The sequence below is a fragment of the Phaenicophaeus curvirostris genome, chromosome 5, assembly GCF_032191515.1.
Source record: "Phaenicophaeus curvirostris isolate KB17595 chromosome 5, BPBGC_Pcur_1.0, whole genome shotgun sequence".
In the NCBI taxonomy this organism is placed as follows: Eukaryota; Metazoa; Chordata; class Aves; order Cuculiformes; family Cuculidae; genus Phaenicophaeus; species Phaenicophaeus curvirostris.
The window spans coordinates 28,562,881-28,580,772 of NC_091396.1; the positions used below are offsets into that span (position 1 = coordinate 28,562,881).

General features: G+C 37.4%; 1 protein-coding gene across 1 annotated transcript in view; it reads right to left on the reverse strand.

Moving 5' to 3' along the window:
- The window catches only part of CSTPP1 (centriolar satellite-associated tubulin polyglutamylase complex regulator 1), a 90,054-nt gene that overhangs the window by 37,022 nt on the left and 35,140 nt on the right, over window positions 1–17,892 (reverse strand). The gene's annotated exons all lie outside the window — the stretch shown is intronic.

A 17,892-nucleotide genomic window follows, 5' to 3' on the forward strand; every position in this document is an offset into this window, starting at 1 on the left:
TTGAAAGTGCAGGAAGAGGCTTGAAATAGCTGCAACCAAGATATTTTCAGTAAAATGTTAGCTGAGCCAATATAGTAGTCATTTTTCTGCTTTGGCTCCCACTCTTCAGTATGCAGTTAAAGCCAGACAAGCCAAATTTAGCAAGCTGTTGATAGATTATGCTACACTTCTAAACAAGATATCTAAAGTTAAATAAAAATTGTTTTCTGAGAAAGATAAGTTTTATGGTACTAAGAGCAAGTTTGGCTTGGTAGGCCCTTTATATCACCATCAAGCAAAGCTGTAACACAAACACAGATTTTATACCAGGTCACCTACTGAAAAGGGCAGCCCTACTCTCCTCCCTACCTTTCATTTTCATCGTCTTCATTATGTCAGCACAGCTGCCTGTACAGCCCCATTGTGAACAGGACAAAAACCTGATTAAGCTGAAAAGTAACTTTTTTTCCCTAGATTATTTTTTCGTTTGGATCAGCTTCGTACTGTCTTTACTACACAGCCAACTGCTTGTCCACAAAGAAAGGGAAGAAAATTAGGAGCAGAGAGTAGGCCAAGGACTGCTCCTCCCCTCACCAGTGCCGACCTAAAAGTGCTTCTCCAGCCACAGGCTCAGTTACCTTCCTTGGGCAGAAGCAGTTTCCTTGCAAGCCAGCTTGCAAGCTGGCCACATGACTCCCGGTAAAAGTCTCTTCTTCCTCCCCCCGTGTCTGAAAACAATGCATCCACCTTTTTCAGAATGCAATCCACAAAAAGTCCTTACCTCCACAGCAAACAACACAGAGTGGCAGGCAGTATTTTACAAATGATTGTACCTGTGATTAGAAAAGGCAAATTAAATCGGTAATATTCCTGGTTAAAAAAAAAAAAAAGCCAACACTAGTGAAAAAGCAGGAAATTAATCTCTTGGAGAGTAAGTTTAACTATCTCTTGCATTGGGCAATTTTAAATCATTACGGAAATAGCTTATGGTTATGAAAGTTAGAGAATGAAAGGGATAAATCTGAATTTATCTAGTGAAGAATCTGTTACAAGAATAAAAGCTTGAATTAAAGTTAGTGAACAAGTGCCAGGTGCCTCCAATTACATCCTCCAGTAGCCACCACCTGAAGAAATTTAGAGTCACCTTAATTAAGGAGAAATGAATCTTTAGCCAGTCAACTGGGTACTCAGCAAAGGTGTATGTGTCTCTGTTTTGTAGCATTCAGAGGTTACATTTTAAATGGTTTTACTAAATAAGATAGGAACATCCTTGCTCCGGGCAAAAAACTCATTAGATGCAGCTAGTTCCACCCTGTTTCTCTTATGCATTTGTATTTGACTTGGAAAGGTGTGACTCCTTCAAAAGTGCCTTGCCTGCCTTAAGGTTTTCCAACCAAGTAAATTTTCTTTCCTAGTAATGGGAGTACCTACCCTTTTGAAGTTGTGGGTTTGCTGTTTTTTTTAAGTTACTCACAATTATCAGGTGGTTGAAAGTGATAATTAATTTAAAAATTACCAGAGAACAGGTCTGAATACCAGAATAGCTGACGAGTTCAGAATTCTGAAAATCCACCCACTCTTAGACTGACTTGTCAACATAAGACATATTTTCCCTTTTCTCTCAGCTTCTATTGCTATTTAGAAGATCTACTATTGAACTTTATGAAAAGCAAAGAGCATTACAATAAACCGCTCTGACCTGAGTAAACTGAAAGACCTACTTTTGTATCTTCACAGTTTAAGAATCTATTTATTCACCCAGCAGAATAAAATAAAGAAGAGTAGAGATCAATCAATTTGTAGATATTTACAGCATTGCCTAAGCACTTAGGTTATCATCTTATGTTACAATTTCCTATTTTAAACTGAAAATTTTCCCTCTTTATGCCTTCAGATGTTTTAGAAGTCCTGCAAAGAATATAACAAGGCTTTGTCCAAACTGTTACCTAATTTCATGAACAGGTTATAAAATGAATAAAGAACAACTACCAGCTACAGATTTTGTTCAGTACATGAAACAGGAAGGCAGTTAGTATTAAACAATTATTTCAGTAGTGTAAGATCTTGTTTATCTCAAAAAACCAAGGAAAGCCATTTAAACACACAACAGTAATACAGCATTACATTTGTGTGGCCAAGAACTGTTAATATCACAAAAGGCTAAAAGTACGGAGGTGCAGAAAACTTTATCTACTTCAAGTCAGTATAAATTATATCATAATTTCCTCCATTATGCCAATACAATTCTTAAGCATTATACTATTATGGCATTTCTCCTAGTTTCTTCATGACATCTATAATTCTTGCAAACTTCATACAAATTTCCTTGTCACAGTGGTGTCAAACATCTTTATTGACAGCTTTTTGTTTATACTTTATTTAGATGGAATGTCACATATTTTCCTTTCCAAAAGGTGCACAGCCTACCCAAGAAATTCAGAAAACAGGAGAGATTAAGTTCTCTGCCAAACACTGACAATATTTTAACTACCTTCTGATATATTTCAACTGGAAGATTAAGTAAAACTCATCTAGTATTAGTGTAGTTATCCTTCATATATTTCTAAGGAGTAAAAAAGTAAATAGTACAATGTAAAAAAAAAATCTACAGACAGTAATGAACTATTGTGGGAAGCCAGGAGTTTGCAGAAAAGTGGAAAGAGAAACAAAATGAAACAGGTAAAGCAAAAAGGGGGACAAGAAGACAAAGATAATGATATGCATATCAGGGGAAAACTGTAATAATGATAGTTCTCTTGACACATTGCTCTCTGGGGGGAAAAATAACATAGTGCTCAGAAAAAGAGTGTGTTGTATTTAATATAATATACCATCCTTCTTTTTCTGCATAATCCAAAATGTTTTCCATTTCACTGTTAATTTGGGAAGATGTCAGTAGTGAAGTGGTACTTAACATATTAAAAAATTTAAAGCAGACGTTCATAATTTCTATCATGATTTTGAAGAGGGTTGGCTGACAAGCTCTTAGCACTACTGAGAATTGCTTTTCAAAGTCTGAAACACCTGGGAAATTTCATAGTATTAAAAAAAAAAAGCTCATTAGCACTTAAAAACGTTAAGATCAGGGACTTACTCTGACTGAAGTGGCTACCCAACCAGAGTACGCAATATACAAATGAGTGCAATGATGGGGTTGAAATAAGGCCTAACGTGCTGCCAGCAGTTGAGATAACCTAGGCATCTTTACCACAGCCAGCTTGGTAGTAGCCAGAAACATTCAAACAGGAAATAGTGGACTTCACCAGTCAATTACTAATAGCTATTAATCATGAACATTTTTTCTGGTGTATTAAGTAATCTTTTGAAATGAGAACACAAGTCTAGATGTAAAACAAAGCATCAATACCAGTCAGGCTTTGAGAGATACTACATTTTACACTGAACAGTGCTGTGATTAAAAAACTTGAATTATTAAAAACAACCACTAAACATATCAACAGGAAAACAGTTACATCTCAAAATGAGGATGAGGACTCAGTACTTAAGAAGGTGTATTTCTCCCGGGATCTGCAAGAATACAGCTTTGCTTCTGTAGTCTGAAGCATTTTTTCAATTAATGGCCTAGAAAGGAACAAGAATGAATGATAACATTTGTAAGCCATATGGAAAATGAGGAAACAAAAAAAAATTTAAAAGGAATGAATAGTAACATAGAAAAATCTCATGGATATAGTTGGCTGGCACTTAGCTTAGAGTATGCTCATACATGAAACACTGTATCTAGAAATAGAGAATGCAGAGGGCTCCACCTAGATAAACAGTTTCTATGAAGACAAGTGGAGAGCAAGGTGACTACAAATGCTCAGAATAATGTAATGAAGATAATAATACGGTCTTCAGATGAGTAAACACAGAAATGTCAAGTAGAGAGGCTGAGTTACTAGAATCTGACCAACCTGAAATACCCACAACTCAGGAATGATGGTGAGAATTCAAAAGGAGTCAGAAGTGCTGCAAGAATGACCACAAAAATATGCCTTGCAGAAAGAGGCTCAAAGGTGATTCACTTGGCTTATCAAAAAGAAGGATAAGAAATTTCCTTCAGCATATGATTAAAATACTTAAAAGAACACAATTTACATAAACTTTAAAAACCAATTTTTTTAACATGAAGATAATCACATTGTTAAAGACTGCCACAAGTTGAGATTGTTGCGGCATGTTCAGGATTCTGATTTTACTAGTCCCTAATGATATTTTGCAGTTCAAAATTAAGTAAGTCTTAGTAAATTCTGACCTCTGACAAAATAAAAAATTATCAAATAAACAACCTTCCTCCCCTGCCAGGATGGTTTCTTTCTCACCTAGCCCTTCTATCATCCCAAGCAGCCTTCACAAGCAGTTGTTTCCTCAGCAGCAGCATGGAACCTCTACAAGGGCCACCCAACTGCATGCCTGTAGAATTACTACACAGTGGTGAGGCTTCCTGCCTGGGTGCTAAAGCATGTGCAAGCACACGGAAGGTGTCCGAGAGAAGGCTATTTCTAGAAGCCCTCCTTCCCATGAAAACTCAATACTTCATGGGGACTGGGCTGCAGGCCAGCCTAATTGCTCTGGCAGCACTGACAGCTGACTGCTTCCTCCTGCTATTTTTCCCAGGGGCCCTTCGGCCCCTTCAGGCTTACATGACTTAATCAAACCTGAATGCCCTTCTGGAAGATATGCAAATTATTTTTCAGTCAGACAAAAGTGTTTTGGCTCAATACTGGTGTTACCAAGTGAAGTTTAATGATGTGCTATCCAGGTCAGACTACAGACTTTCTGGCTATAAACTCAACAAGTGTATTACTTTCTAAAGGAAGCTTTAAAACAAAGTAAGAGTATATTGCATTGTATTATCTAATTAGACTGGGCCAAGTGTCAATACAAAGCAATATGACCTGTATTTTAGGGCCAGGTTTGTAAACACTGGGATTTTTGCACTTACAACCTGCTACGGTTTGATGTGGGCCATGGTCACAGAGCACTACACTCTGCACCCCGCCTCCCATGCAGCCTCACTGGCACATTTCAATGTACTGTGCCATCAGAAAACTAACTCAACCAGCAGAAGTACCGAATAGTTTTCCACCAGCTTAGTGTGCCAAGACAGATCAGCCCTAAGTCACAGAAGGACCAGAGCTGCCATAAGAAAGTAGTATCTCAGTACGCAGCCATTAGATACTGAGCTGAAGCTTTTCCACTGCAAAGTAGGATAAACCAACTATTAATGTTTCATAGCCATGTGAAGGATGGTTGTCTCATTTTAAAACTGTTTTAAAACTTATTGTGAAGAAAGATGAATTACGTTGCTTTCAAGGTATTGAGAGTACAATGTCTAAAAGAACAGGTTTCAAATTGCAGTATTCCATATCGCCCTGGGCAACCCATTCACATCATGTGGTGGTAGTCTTGCATATTCTTTTTATTTATATTAAGGATACAACGTGGGATCATAAAATGCATTACAGCTGACAGCACTTAACTGCATACTGGACAACTCTACAGAACACGCATATACTTTCTGGGCCCTCTTTCACTCGCTAGGATCAACAGAAAACACCAAGGACAGTAGCAGTGATGTTAAGATAAAGAGAGTATCAGCTGTTCTAGTAACAATAAGGCTTCTGGGATAAAGTGGCAGGCATTTCCCCGGGTCCAGGGATCACTTCTTTTTAAACAATAACGGTATCTCTACCTTACCCAGCCAGCTACATGTCCTGGTACACATTACTAGAATTAATAGTACACGGAACTACACATAATTTGTTGTTTATTTACAACCACTCTTCTCACATGCTAATAAGTGACACCAGCTCTTCAGAGGGAGAATCTGCTCTTCTTGCCAATGCCCCCTTGGCAGACTCTCTCCTTGAAAAAGAAGATTTCAGGGAGGGACTGAAGCCAAGAGGAGTGCAAGGGAGGATAGTATCATACAAGAAGAATGCCTGCAATTTTGCAGGGAGAAGACCCAGCTGTCAGTTATTCAGATGTTTCAACTCACACACAGATATTAAGCTCTTATATCAACAAAAGCTATACATTTAGATATGCAACTGCCAGAAAATGCCAGGGAACAGGTGCTCCTCTCTGCTCTAACCTGCTTACATATTTATAATTGAAGATGCCTGCACTGAGAAATAATGCAATATACCATGCTTCCACCCACCTCCTCAAGCAAGGAAAATATCTCTACTACGACACATTCACCTATGCTAGACAAAACCTACACAGATAACGTACTTACCAGTCAGCTTATTCAAAGTGACCTGTGATTCAGGTAAATCATGCTGTGGTTGGGACTTTGCTTCTCAACAAGGGAAAACTTAAAATCCTTCAGAATTTTGAAACTCCTTCAAAACCAATGAAGTCGTGTGCCTTCCTCTTGCTGTCTTCCAAGCACCCACCAACCCATAATAGTGCTTTTGGCCCTTTCCAAATCATTTGACACTACTTGGAAGCAAGGGAACTGCATGCTGCAGTTTTATCAGAACATATCTGTTCAGTACATCCAAAGACTGCAATAAAGTGCATAAACAATCCAGTCAAAAAAAGTCCGTTGGACTATCCTGATGCTTTAGTGGTCCCTAGCTTCTTTAGGCATCCAAACACAGAAATCACACGCTAAAACCGGAAACAAAGAGAACGAAAGGATTTCTTGTAGAAGTAACTTCCGGACCAGGCTAAATGTGCAGAAAACAATATCTCTCCTGTATACTAGAGTGACTAAGAATAAAAATAGTTACACATGCAACAAATTTCAAAGCTGCTAAACATTTAAAATATCAACTGCAGTGGAATCTGAGGGAGTTCAGTTAAAGCCCAAGCTGAATTTTGCAAAAAGTAATTTGATTGATTTCCAGCTCATCCCATTCTTTCACCTGAATCTCACCCACTGCAAAATTCAAGAGAAGTATGTGTATGTACTGTTCATCTTCTGGTGGTTTTACAAGAAAGCGGCAGGGGAGGGCAGCTTGTTCATATTGGTAGCCCATCCAAAATCCAGCTTGTGAAGCACCACACAAGAATTTCTCCCCTCCCCTATTTTATTAATTTTCATTTTAGCATTATGAATTAGTCAATAACATTTACTGCCACTCATGCTCAAGATTCCTCGCTTTCTGCTACACTCATCTTTATAATGAATAAGCTAAATGTATTTTAGGCATTCATTAAAAGTTTCTTAACCTGGTCTGGTAGGCAGAGAGGAGTTGTAAACCAGAATTAGTTTTAATTCATAACTGTCGTGGCAAGGAGAGGTAGAGTATGCTTGTTAAAATAATTGAATTATTTTGTTTAAATTATTAATTAGAATCACATTTGCATTTTGCTGCCCCCTTTTACATTAAGGTTCAGAAGCATAAGGACTAGAGACAGGTATAGAATGTCATACTTTTTTTTTTATTTAAAAAAATAGCCAAGAATTACAAATGATCACATTTACAGTTCTAACAAGAATGAGTTGAAGCACAGAGATAGCATTCAGTAGTACAAAAGTACGAATACTTCACCAGGGAGATTTCAATTTTACTCTGAAGGTGGAAAACTAATATTTATTTCTTTGGTAGCAAACGTGACAATTTCTCACCTCTACCTGATCCTGTCACAGTTCACTGCTCTTTCAGTTTGCCAAGCCAGCTGTTTGGAGGGTTGTGTTATAAATCTGATTACTAAAGTAATTTGAGTTAAGAATAACCTTAAAAAAAATTCAGCACAATAGTGAAAGGACAGACTCAGTACAGCGTTCTGCTTCTAAGTTTATAATCTCTGAGTAAGCAAAAGGAAAATAAACACTTGTGTAGGAAAAACCCAGCAGCCTACATGCTGCTTTAGTTGTATCCAAAGTCCCAAGAAGTTCTGCCCTGCATTTTCAATTAGAGCAGATGAAAGCCAGTCTCAGAAGCTAAACCTAAGGTATTTTCTGTGAGCTGTTTTCACTTGCATGTCTCAGTGTTGTCACTTTTACTTGTTTGGTTTTGTTTCTCCTCCATTTCATCACAGAAGGCAACTAGAATGCTAATTTTTATTTAAGACTCGAGGAAAATAATATCTGCTATATCTGAATTTACCTGGAAACCATTTCAAGTTCAAAGCTATCTTAACAAGGTTACTAAAAAGCAGAAAAGTCACTCCTGGATACCTCAGTAAATTCCAAACTGTATTTTGAAGAAAACTCTCATAATATTTTATTTAAATCAGCTCTTCTGCAGAGATGTAAGTTACTTCATCCTGAATTTATTCATTTTTGCTTGCATTTCCTCAAAAAGCTACTATAGTCTGAAAACAAGGATTTAGAATAATTTCTGGCTATAAATTGATGTTCCACACAGACTAGGTTGTAAGGAATATGTTGGATTACACAGATAAGTCCCTTAAGATTCAGACTCCTCTATAATTATTTACTAGCACACTCTGGTTTTAAATTGACCCTTGCTATGTAACTTTACGAGTTATGTAAATTCCTTTTACTATGTTGCCTGCAAATAGTTTTACAAGTCAAATAAATTATTTTCTAAGGAGAGTTAACTTAGTTGTAAGCAAATATCCAGTGTTTTGAGACTGCTTAAAATATTACATTAACCTAACATATACCTAAGCCTCTTCTCAAAATACCTTAGAGCCATTACTTAGAAGTGATTGAATACTGAGGTCCATACCTTGCAGAGTAGTCATAAGCAAGTAAAAAGCAGAATTCTTCTCTATCTATACCCATGTTACATCAAAAATGCTCCAAAAAAAGACAATCAAGAAGACTGATTTGCTTGTATGCCACTTTAATAATCTGAGTTTTTGGTTTTAACACATTCCATTTGTAGCAATCAGAAACAATCATACAAATATCTATAAAGCACCAGATGTATTCGGCCAATACTTAATGTTTTATTAAACATTTAGCAAATGCTTAAACACAAGAGAAAAAGAAAAATGGCAAGACAAGGCAACATGTTTTAACTATCTGGCTGAAATCAATTGTTCACCTCTGCTGAAACTATGCTATGTCTCAAAGAGTTCAAGATGCTTGTATATATTACGTGTGACAATCTTCAGCAACCAAGCCACAACAAACGGAGCTGTCACATTTGTATTTCCTCTCTGCAGGTTTGGTTAGTTTTCACATTAATAGATATAGCTCTTGAAATCCAGCTTTAACTATCATAAAGTCTTTTCTTCCTTCCTCCAGAGCTGATTTTCATTTCATCTAAAGAACCTTCAAAAGACAGAAACATTCCCACAGGAAGAAACTTCTGGTTCTGAATTGGGGAAAGCAGGGTGGGGAAAGAAGAGAAGGAAGACTGATACTAAAGGGTTTTAAATTTCAAATGCTTATACTGTTTTTGTGTATTTACACTCTTTTTTTTTGTGTATTTAAAGAAGAGTTAAATCATTTTAAGAGAAAGAACCTTCAAGGAAGTTTATATGCATCTAAAATTAACTGCTTACCACTAACAAAAAAAGTGAGAGTTCATGAAGGCTTTGACTCCATCAAATTTGGTCTATACAGATATATCTAAGTAGTCTCAGTTTTACCTACCCAGACAAAACTGGTGTGTGCAAAGATGACTTAATGTAATCTAACAGGTTGAAGATCAGGTTATAAATAGACACATGAAGGTACTGTGAGATTAAGCGATTTGCCCAAGACACAGATTAACAGGATTAGGATTCAGGAGTTGCCAGTTTGAATTTCTTTGCTTGTCCCACATTTGTTCCAGCAGAACAAGTTCAACAAGGAAAGTTGAGAAGGGAGGGAAATGCTTATATCTTCCACTTAGCATCACCAAAAATATGCCCAAATCCTATTCAGTATTGGCCTACAGATGCACTTTACATACACCTAAAGCATGCCGTTATCAGAAATACTATTTGGGGTACACAAGGACTCACCTAATTTATTTTAAATCAGCATGAGAGCTTATAAAATAAAGCTCCAGACCCTGTGTGTGCGTGCAAGGGTGTGTAGCGGGATGCTGCAAATATATCTCTTCTAACAGAGAGAGTGAAAAGAAATAATCAACAAAGTTGTCAGTAGCTGTGCTACTTCTTAAAAAAACTGCTTCCCTTAGTAACCATGTTTAATTGCTGCATCTGCTAAAGCTGGCAGCGTTTACTTTCTGAGAAACAGAAAAATAACATTTCATTAGATTACTTTTCCTTTAAGATTAGTCCTGCAAGATGTCTTAACTAGAATTCAAAGGAAATCCTTCAATAGATTACAAATTTTATTTCAGTGACTATTGATTTGGTTAACTCCTCGAGTCTAATAAGATTTAATATGGCATTCACTTTCCTTTGCTTTGCTTAGGGGATACTTTAGATACAAAAGTTGTGGAAGATTTATAAGGGAAAAAAAGCATCATGGAATCAAAAATCTTTCTAAAAGCTTTATTCATGAGCATTACAGAATAGTGAGTGCCAAACTAAAATGAAATAACACAGCATCGTCACAAAGACATTTTGCTAATGATTTAATGTATTAATATGGAAAACAGCACACGTTGGAAATGCAGAGCAGACGGGTAATTTTTATGCTGCCTAACTTCAGGCACCAAACTTAGGTCTTCAATGACAAGACCAGTCTACCTAAACTCCTAGTATAATTAATACATAGAAAGATTACCAGATACAGATTCATGACCAGGATCCCACCTGAACTGTTCAAAACTGCCCTATGGATCAGGCACTCTCTGTTGACTATCAAAGAAGCCTAGGAAAACTAGATTTCTATTCTGGGCATCAAACTCGTATATTCATAGGACAAGACACAATGGACATAAGCTGCAACAAGGGACAAGCTCCAGCACGTATGCTTTGGCCTTAGCTACGTTAGTGCACATACTCAACTTTTCCACACAGCAGCCGCTTTAGAGCAAATGCCAGAATCCCACTTTGCTGGGTTTCAGATCCAAAGCCTGGCTTTTAAGCCTCCATTTCCAGAAAAATAGCAAAGTGTAACACAGTTACATCAGGTTCTAGGCTTCTGCATTTCATTAGTTAAATAAAAGAACTCAGAAGATGACCCTTCACAGTACGGACGTGTTTAGGAAGTCTTTCACTAGACACGTGCTATTCACCGAGCACATGGGACCTAAGGGGAGAGAACAGTGTACTATTTTATAAGGTGGTCCCTTGAAGATCAATGTGCTTGAATAATACTCTACTAGACAGTACTTTGAAGTTATGGAAAAACAGCAGATGACTGCAACCTCTATATAAAAAGGAAATATTCTGAATTTAAAATGAGGGAAGATGAATAAAGAAGACACTCCAGCATATAAAGTAGCTTCTATTTTGAGTTCCTTCAAAAGGGAAAATCTCTTGCCCATTTTACATTAGGAGCGAGCAACTTCTATAGACAGAGACTGGTTTTCTAAGTGATACAGTTACCAGCTAAGTCCCAGAAAGCTTATGAGTCAAGGTATTTTCAGAGAAGAAATCCATTACTAATGCACACACATGAAATTATTTCCCTCTCTACCCCTCCCCAAAGAACGAAGTGTTGCCATGAAAGTGGTACAGAACACGTGGTTCCACAGCAGAGATGAAGAGTATGATGACAAATATTGACTAACCTGACTTCTATCTTGCTCTAAAGATTTTTGTCTAGAAAAGCAAGTGGTGAAGGGTGTTATAACGTCAAACTTGAAAAGAACTAAATACATCCTACATCACCCCATGCAGGTCATGCAAACTGATCTACTATCCTGAATAAGACGATTACTCTCAAAGCTTTTAAAAAGAAAAAAAGAAAGGTTCTTACAAACAATTTATCTAAGCAATATTGCTGTACGCTAACATATGTGCATTTTCCTACTCGGCTTGTGGTAAAAGAAGCATATAGCTGTAAGAAAAATACAACTTTAGCACATAAAATTGAATTCACAATATCAAAAGGCCAGACACCTTGAGTTTACCTCTGGCTATGTGAACTTCAGCTAGTCACTTCATCTCTCTGTCTCACTTTCTGCAAAGTGAAAATAGCATTATCAAAATTCTTGGGAAGCTTCATTCGTTAACAGCTGTAAAATACCTGGAGATCCTCAGACAGCATTTACAGGAAAGTATCATCATTAAACACCATCTGAAATTAAGATACCACATTTAAGGTCCTGTCCCCCACAGAAGAAAGCCATGAAATGCTTCTCGGTGCCATAAGGACAATTATACTCAGTCATTTCAAGAGTATGATAAAAAGTTTCCAATCAGAGTAGACAGAAAAACTCAAACTCTTTCAGGAAGAAGCTACAATATTAACTGTTCACTATCCTAATCATGTTTACTACCTGCTTTGCATTGTAACTTTGCACATCACAGCAATCTCTCTGCCACTACTTGCAGAAATGAAGAAATATCTATTAGCAGCACAGAGAGTGAAGATAAGAAACAGGAAATAAAGAAAAAGACTTAAGAAAGGGGTACAGAGATAGCTTCACACCAAAACCACTGAGAACTTGACTGACTTTCAGAAAATGTGTAAGTTATTCCGGGAATTATAGAAAAGAAATTCAACTGGAAAAAAGTAGTAATAGATAACCAGACACCAGGGCTAGAAGCAAAACTATTTGAGAAACAGATAATCAAGACAAACAGATAAACTGAGGATGAGGATTGTATAATGATGCAAAATAATTTTTAAAAAGGTCAGGTTAACAGCTGACTGGAGGAGGAGGTGAATATAATTCAGAATGAAAGTTCATCTTGAAAAGCAAAGAAACAAAGGTGGAAGGGCTGAAATTCGTTTCAAGACAATATTGACTTCACTTAAGTCTTTCCTCCCTCTGTGAAAATGAACACTAGTAACACTTTGGAACCTGACATACTTGCACTTTACAACAGAAAAAAAATTCCATTTCTTTTCAAATATTTAGTTTCCTTTAGGATTATTATGTGCTCTGTGTACTCTCCAGATTCCCTTGATACTACTGCTTTTTCTCTTAAGCAACACCAGGATATTTTATCCATTACAAATAATATACAAGTTCTACTGGTGAATGTATACCAATTTATTAAATCAGCTAAGGTAAATTTTGACTGTTTCTGGCACTAAACCATAATGCAGGAAAACCTCAGAGAAGACAAGATTTGACAAGTATCTCTGTGAGCACTAGAACTGGCAAACCCTTTATCCAACAAATTTGAAGGGTTTTGACATTGAAGTTTAGGAAGATACGAACTTCTATGGAATCATTTCCTGTGCCTGAAGCATTTCTAAGATCTTTGTCTTTATACCTGAAAAACCTTTTCCTGAAACTTTCAGGAATGTATCTACCTGGCAAAAAGCAGGACCACAGCTCTGGATTTCAGGAGATCAGACTTCAGTATCTTCAGAGAACTGCTTGGAAGAATCCCATGGGATGAAAGAAAAAGGGGTCCAGAAAAGCTCATTTATATTCAAGTATCTCCTCCTGCAAGCTCAAGAAAGGTCTGTTGTACCAATGGAGGTGATGAGATTCATGCTTAGGAAGTGCATGGGCTCACTCTCAGATCAGCTTATGAAGGAAGGTATCACACTGTACGTTACCAGAATTCCATCACTGCAACAACTGCAAAATAGGCCAAGCTTAATTTATAAATATTACTATGTTTCATAACTCATTTGCAGATTTGACATTTTGCACAGTACCACCTTATTCCCATTTCACAAAGTAGTAGTGGCATATCAAAGTAATAATCATGCATGCAGATCACTTCTACTGATATTCACCTAGGATTCTTGAAAGCGGCATAACAGAACACATAAATCAACAACCCTTTTAATCATATACAACACCTTTACTCGAGATCATACTGATTTAAACCAGACTTACAGATGTTTATTGAGGTAAGGTGACTTTAAAGTGATCTAAGAACTTCTACACCAAGGCACAGCTGTACTCTTCAGCTAAACTAATTCAACACCACACCTACAGTCAAACATGGACATACAGAATGGCACTAAGGGTTCCAAATGAAGTGCACAGCAGCGATTGAGTTTGTAAGCACCAATTATCTTGCCTAACAAGAAAAAGGTTTGCTTGAAGAGTTCGGTAACATAGTTACAGGAACAGAAATACAGCTCCCGTCAGTCCTTTTAACACCACAGGGAAAAATCAGTTCCTCAAAAGAAATAAATGACACTCCCAAGTTTATTTTAACCAGAATAACTGAATTTCACGTTTTTGTGAGTATAACTAATACGAGGAGTGGAAGAACAGGGGGTGAGAGTGGTACTCACAATCAACAAGCAGGCAAAACCTTCTAGATACAGGTCAGAACAGCTTGACTCAATGGAAGACACACTCTAGAGTGAGAAGCACATTATGTAAACCAATTGGGTTACCTTAGGAAAGCTAGGAAGTGAATCTGTGGTGATAGAAACTATGAATAACAACATTTCCAGAGATAAAAGCTATAATAAGCAGCTGGGATGATAAAGACAAAAAGACAACTAGTTCATAGATTTTTTTTTGTACAGCTGGACAACAGTACTTTAAAAAAGACAGATATTTAAAAAGGTAGATATCTCTTCATTTATGACATCTCTTAGCACCTATGCTGCTTTGTAGAATTAATTGCACATATGTAAAGGAGGGTCCTTGCTCTTCATTTCACACTGAACCGGAACACACATTCTCTCTTCTTAGAGCTCTTCCTCAGATTGCATCTACACTGCTCAAAGTAACACAACACAGAGATACCAGAGTTTATTGCACAGCAATAAGGTACATGGATGCACCACAACTCCCTTATACGTTAGGTGACCTGCTGAAGCAGATCAACTAGTCTCAGGCTTCTGTCAAAGAAATATAGCTCTGCACCTTCTAGGTCCCAAGCTAGTATCTTGAGATAGCGTGGAATTGTACCATACAGAAATATCGTCCCTGAGGTAAGATTGTCTATATGAATTTTGCATTACACAGCACAGACAAACACTTGAAGCCAACGGCATGGGGAGACTTCTGTTTTATGGTTCACTGAGAAGGGATGAAGATAATTCTTTCCTCGGTTCAGGCACTTCCACATCTCAGGGCCGATTAAGAGCCAATGGTGGATTGAAAGCAGACGTGGGCTTCATAGAGACTCATTTCCTTACAGCCACTTTGCAGAAAGTCACAGTATAAGGAATAAAGAGAAAACAAGATTCTCATTACCTTTCTCTACTTCCCTCTCTCCCTTTCAGCTTCTCTGCTGCTGAAAAGTAGACCAGAAACATAAAACATTCTAACATTCAGAATCCCAGCCCAGATCACACAACTTGGAACTAATTTTATTCCAGGAACTTCCCCACGATTTGGACTACAAACTTTTCAGGCCCATATTGGAACCTAAAAAAGTCTTCATTGAAAAAAATCCATTTCAGTTGGTTTGAGTAAGAATGCTGTCATAGGGATGGGAAACTTGCCAAAAGACTGCAAAGCAGATGGTAATAATAATTACCAGTTGAATTTTGGATAATTGCTTAGCAGAATGCAACAATGATGACTGTACATAAGCTCATTTAAATGTTACACTCAACTGGGACAAAAAGTAAAGAACCTATTAATATAATTTGCCAATGACACAACCAGTGAAGAACTGTCAAAGACAAAAAAAGGCCAGAAACAGTTAGAAAATAAACAGAAAACTTAGTGGTTTTCCAGAAGGGTGCATTTAGAGAGATATGAATCTAGAATATGAAGTTGAAAAAACATTTGGAAATTAAGATGAGCTGGTGCATGTTCAGAGATATAGTCATGAAGGAAATACAATATTGGGTAGAAAAAAAACCCCAAACCAGATTAGATAAGGAGGACTTCCAGCGTACTACACTTAATTTCACAAACCGCACTGACCAAATGGTATGAACTGAATTCACAGAGAGGCTAGGTGAAGACTCATATGTTACGACTTCTACAAATGACTACTGCAATGCATTTTAGATGTACGTAGTGCAGGTATTGTAACTTACAATGCTTGTAGATATACCTCACCATCTCTAAAATGTAATCCTCTATTACTTCTCCCCAGCTTAAAAAATCCTTTGGCCTGATACTCCAGAATCATCAGTGGTTCCAGGCAGAGCTGTGTTGATAAATCATAAATAGCAACAGCTATAATGTCAGGGCAAAGGAACTGCAAAGTGAATAAAGGCTGGGTGCCACTCATTTCAGCCAAGACTATTTCAGTGCAGAACAAGCTTCCAGAGAGCATGGTAGTAAAATCCACAGCCTAATTATCTTCAGGAAATTCTGCGAGACCCTTCTTATTTGAAAAACTTTCCTACAAGAACATGGCATAAAGATCTGATTTAGGTTTAATAACAAAATAGAGCAGACAGACATTTGCTGCAATCATCACTGTGTTGTTCTATGCATCTCACTAAACAGAGACTGGTTAAGCTGGGAATGGAGACAGTGTAACAGCTTACAAGGAAGGGAGTAAAAAAAGAGGGAGGAATATAATGTGTTACATGTGGAAGCATTAGAATGTCACCAGCAAAGGAAGGGGTTTTAGAGCCTCAAGTAAATAATCTCGTCAGCAAAATGCATTAAAACAGCATATTTCAAAACAGAGCCGGAATAATTGTGGTCTTTCTAGCTCTTCTCAGTCTCCAGGTTATACAAATCATATGGAGAGGGCATCCTTTAATTTTTGCTTGAATCTAGTCTTCTAGGAGAACTCAAGAAGACCCAGTCAGAGAGACATTCCACCCTTCTCACTTCACGACAGAGATTGTGTGCTCGGTGGTGGTAAGCTCCAAAGGTAGGTAGACTTCCAATTTCCTCATTCAAGTGCACAGAAACAGAGAGGCAGCCATTATACCACGTGATGGATGTGAAATAAACAAGGTAAGTTTGTTAGAAGATTTGATTGCAATATGAGCAGTAGCAAAACTTTTTTGTCTGAAGGGGAGGTAAGAGTCTGCAAAAAGCATCCTCAGCGACTATAGTCCAACATACTTTCTGCAGTAGTATTATACTTCAGTGGTATGTGCGTCTAAATAAAGTAACAATCACCCCTGAATGGAAGGAAAGGATCCTGTACCTGGTATTGAACCATGCCAGGGCTATATCTAAGGTATCAAAGAACAGCTACTTTTGCTGGAAGCAATTTTAAATTGAGGGAAGAAGAAAAATAAAAAGGAAAGAATAAAGAGAAAAGCCGTTGAAAAGCACCAAAGAAAGCTGGGGCTCTAGAAAAAAGTGCCAATGGTCCTGACTGAGCTTTCTGTTCACTTCTCAATACATCAGGCCTGGAACAAGTTTCTCAGTGCAAAATTTCTCTAATTGGCTGGAAAACATTTAAGGAAAAATCTTTTTAATTAAAAACAGAGAACCTACAAGACATGAAAGCCATGGGGGCTGGGAGAGGCATATGTTGACCTTATGAAGCTTCAGAGCAGAACTCTGCAGGGGCTGTTTAAACTGAGAAGGCACAGTTTTAATTAAAGAGTCCTGAGGAACAGACAATTCAAAAGAGTAGGTCAGCTAGATTCCAAGAGGTCAATTTAAGCATAAGCAAAGGGAAAACAAGACTTCTGGTCATTCTGCCTTCCTCTGGGAGAGATTTGTTACTAACTGAGCTTTATGCTCTTTGCTTCTCTACACACAAACTAGATGCCCTCTAACCACCTCTATGGGTCTTGTGTATCACTGGTAAGCATTTAAGTGAGGGAACAAATTTTGTGAAGTGCATCCCTGTTTCTTGACATGGGATCACATTCTAAAATAAACTTTTTTTTTTTTTTCTAATGTGTAGAAACCCAGATATGCTTATGCATACTTGAAAATAGAACCCTGCACCTTGCTAGGCTTCTAAAAACAGCGGGAAATCCTGTAAAATATCAGATGCAGCATATCACCAAGCAGAAATCCTCATTTTGTTAAAAAAAAATAACAATTTTTTCTTTAGTTTTTGAAGTGTGTTATGTCGCCATCACGTGTAGTGAAGCTAGTC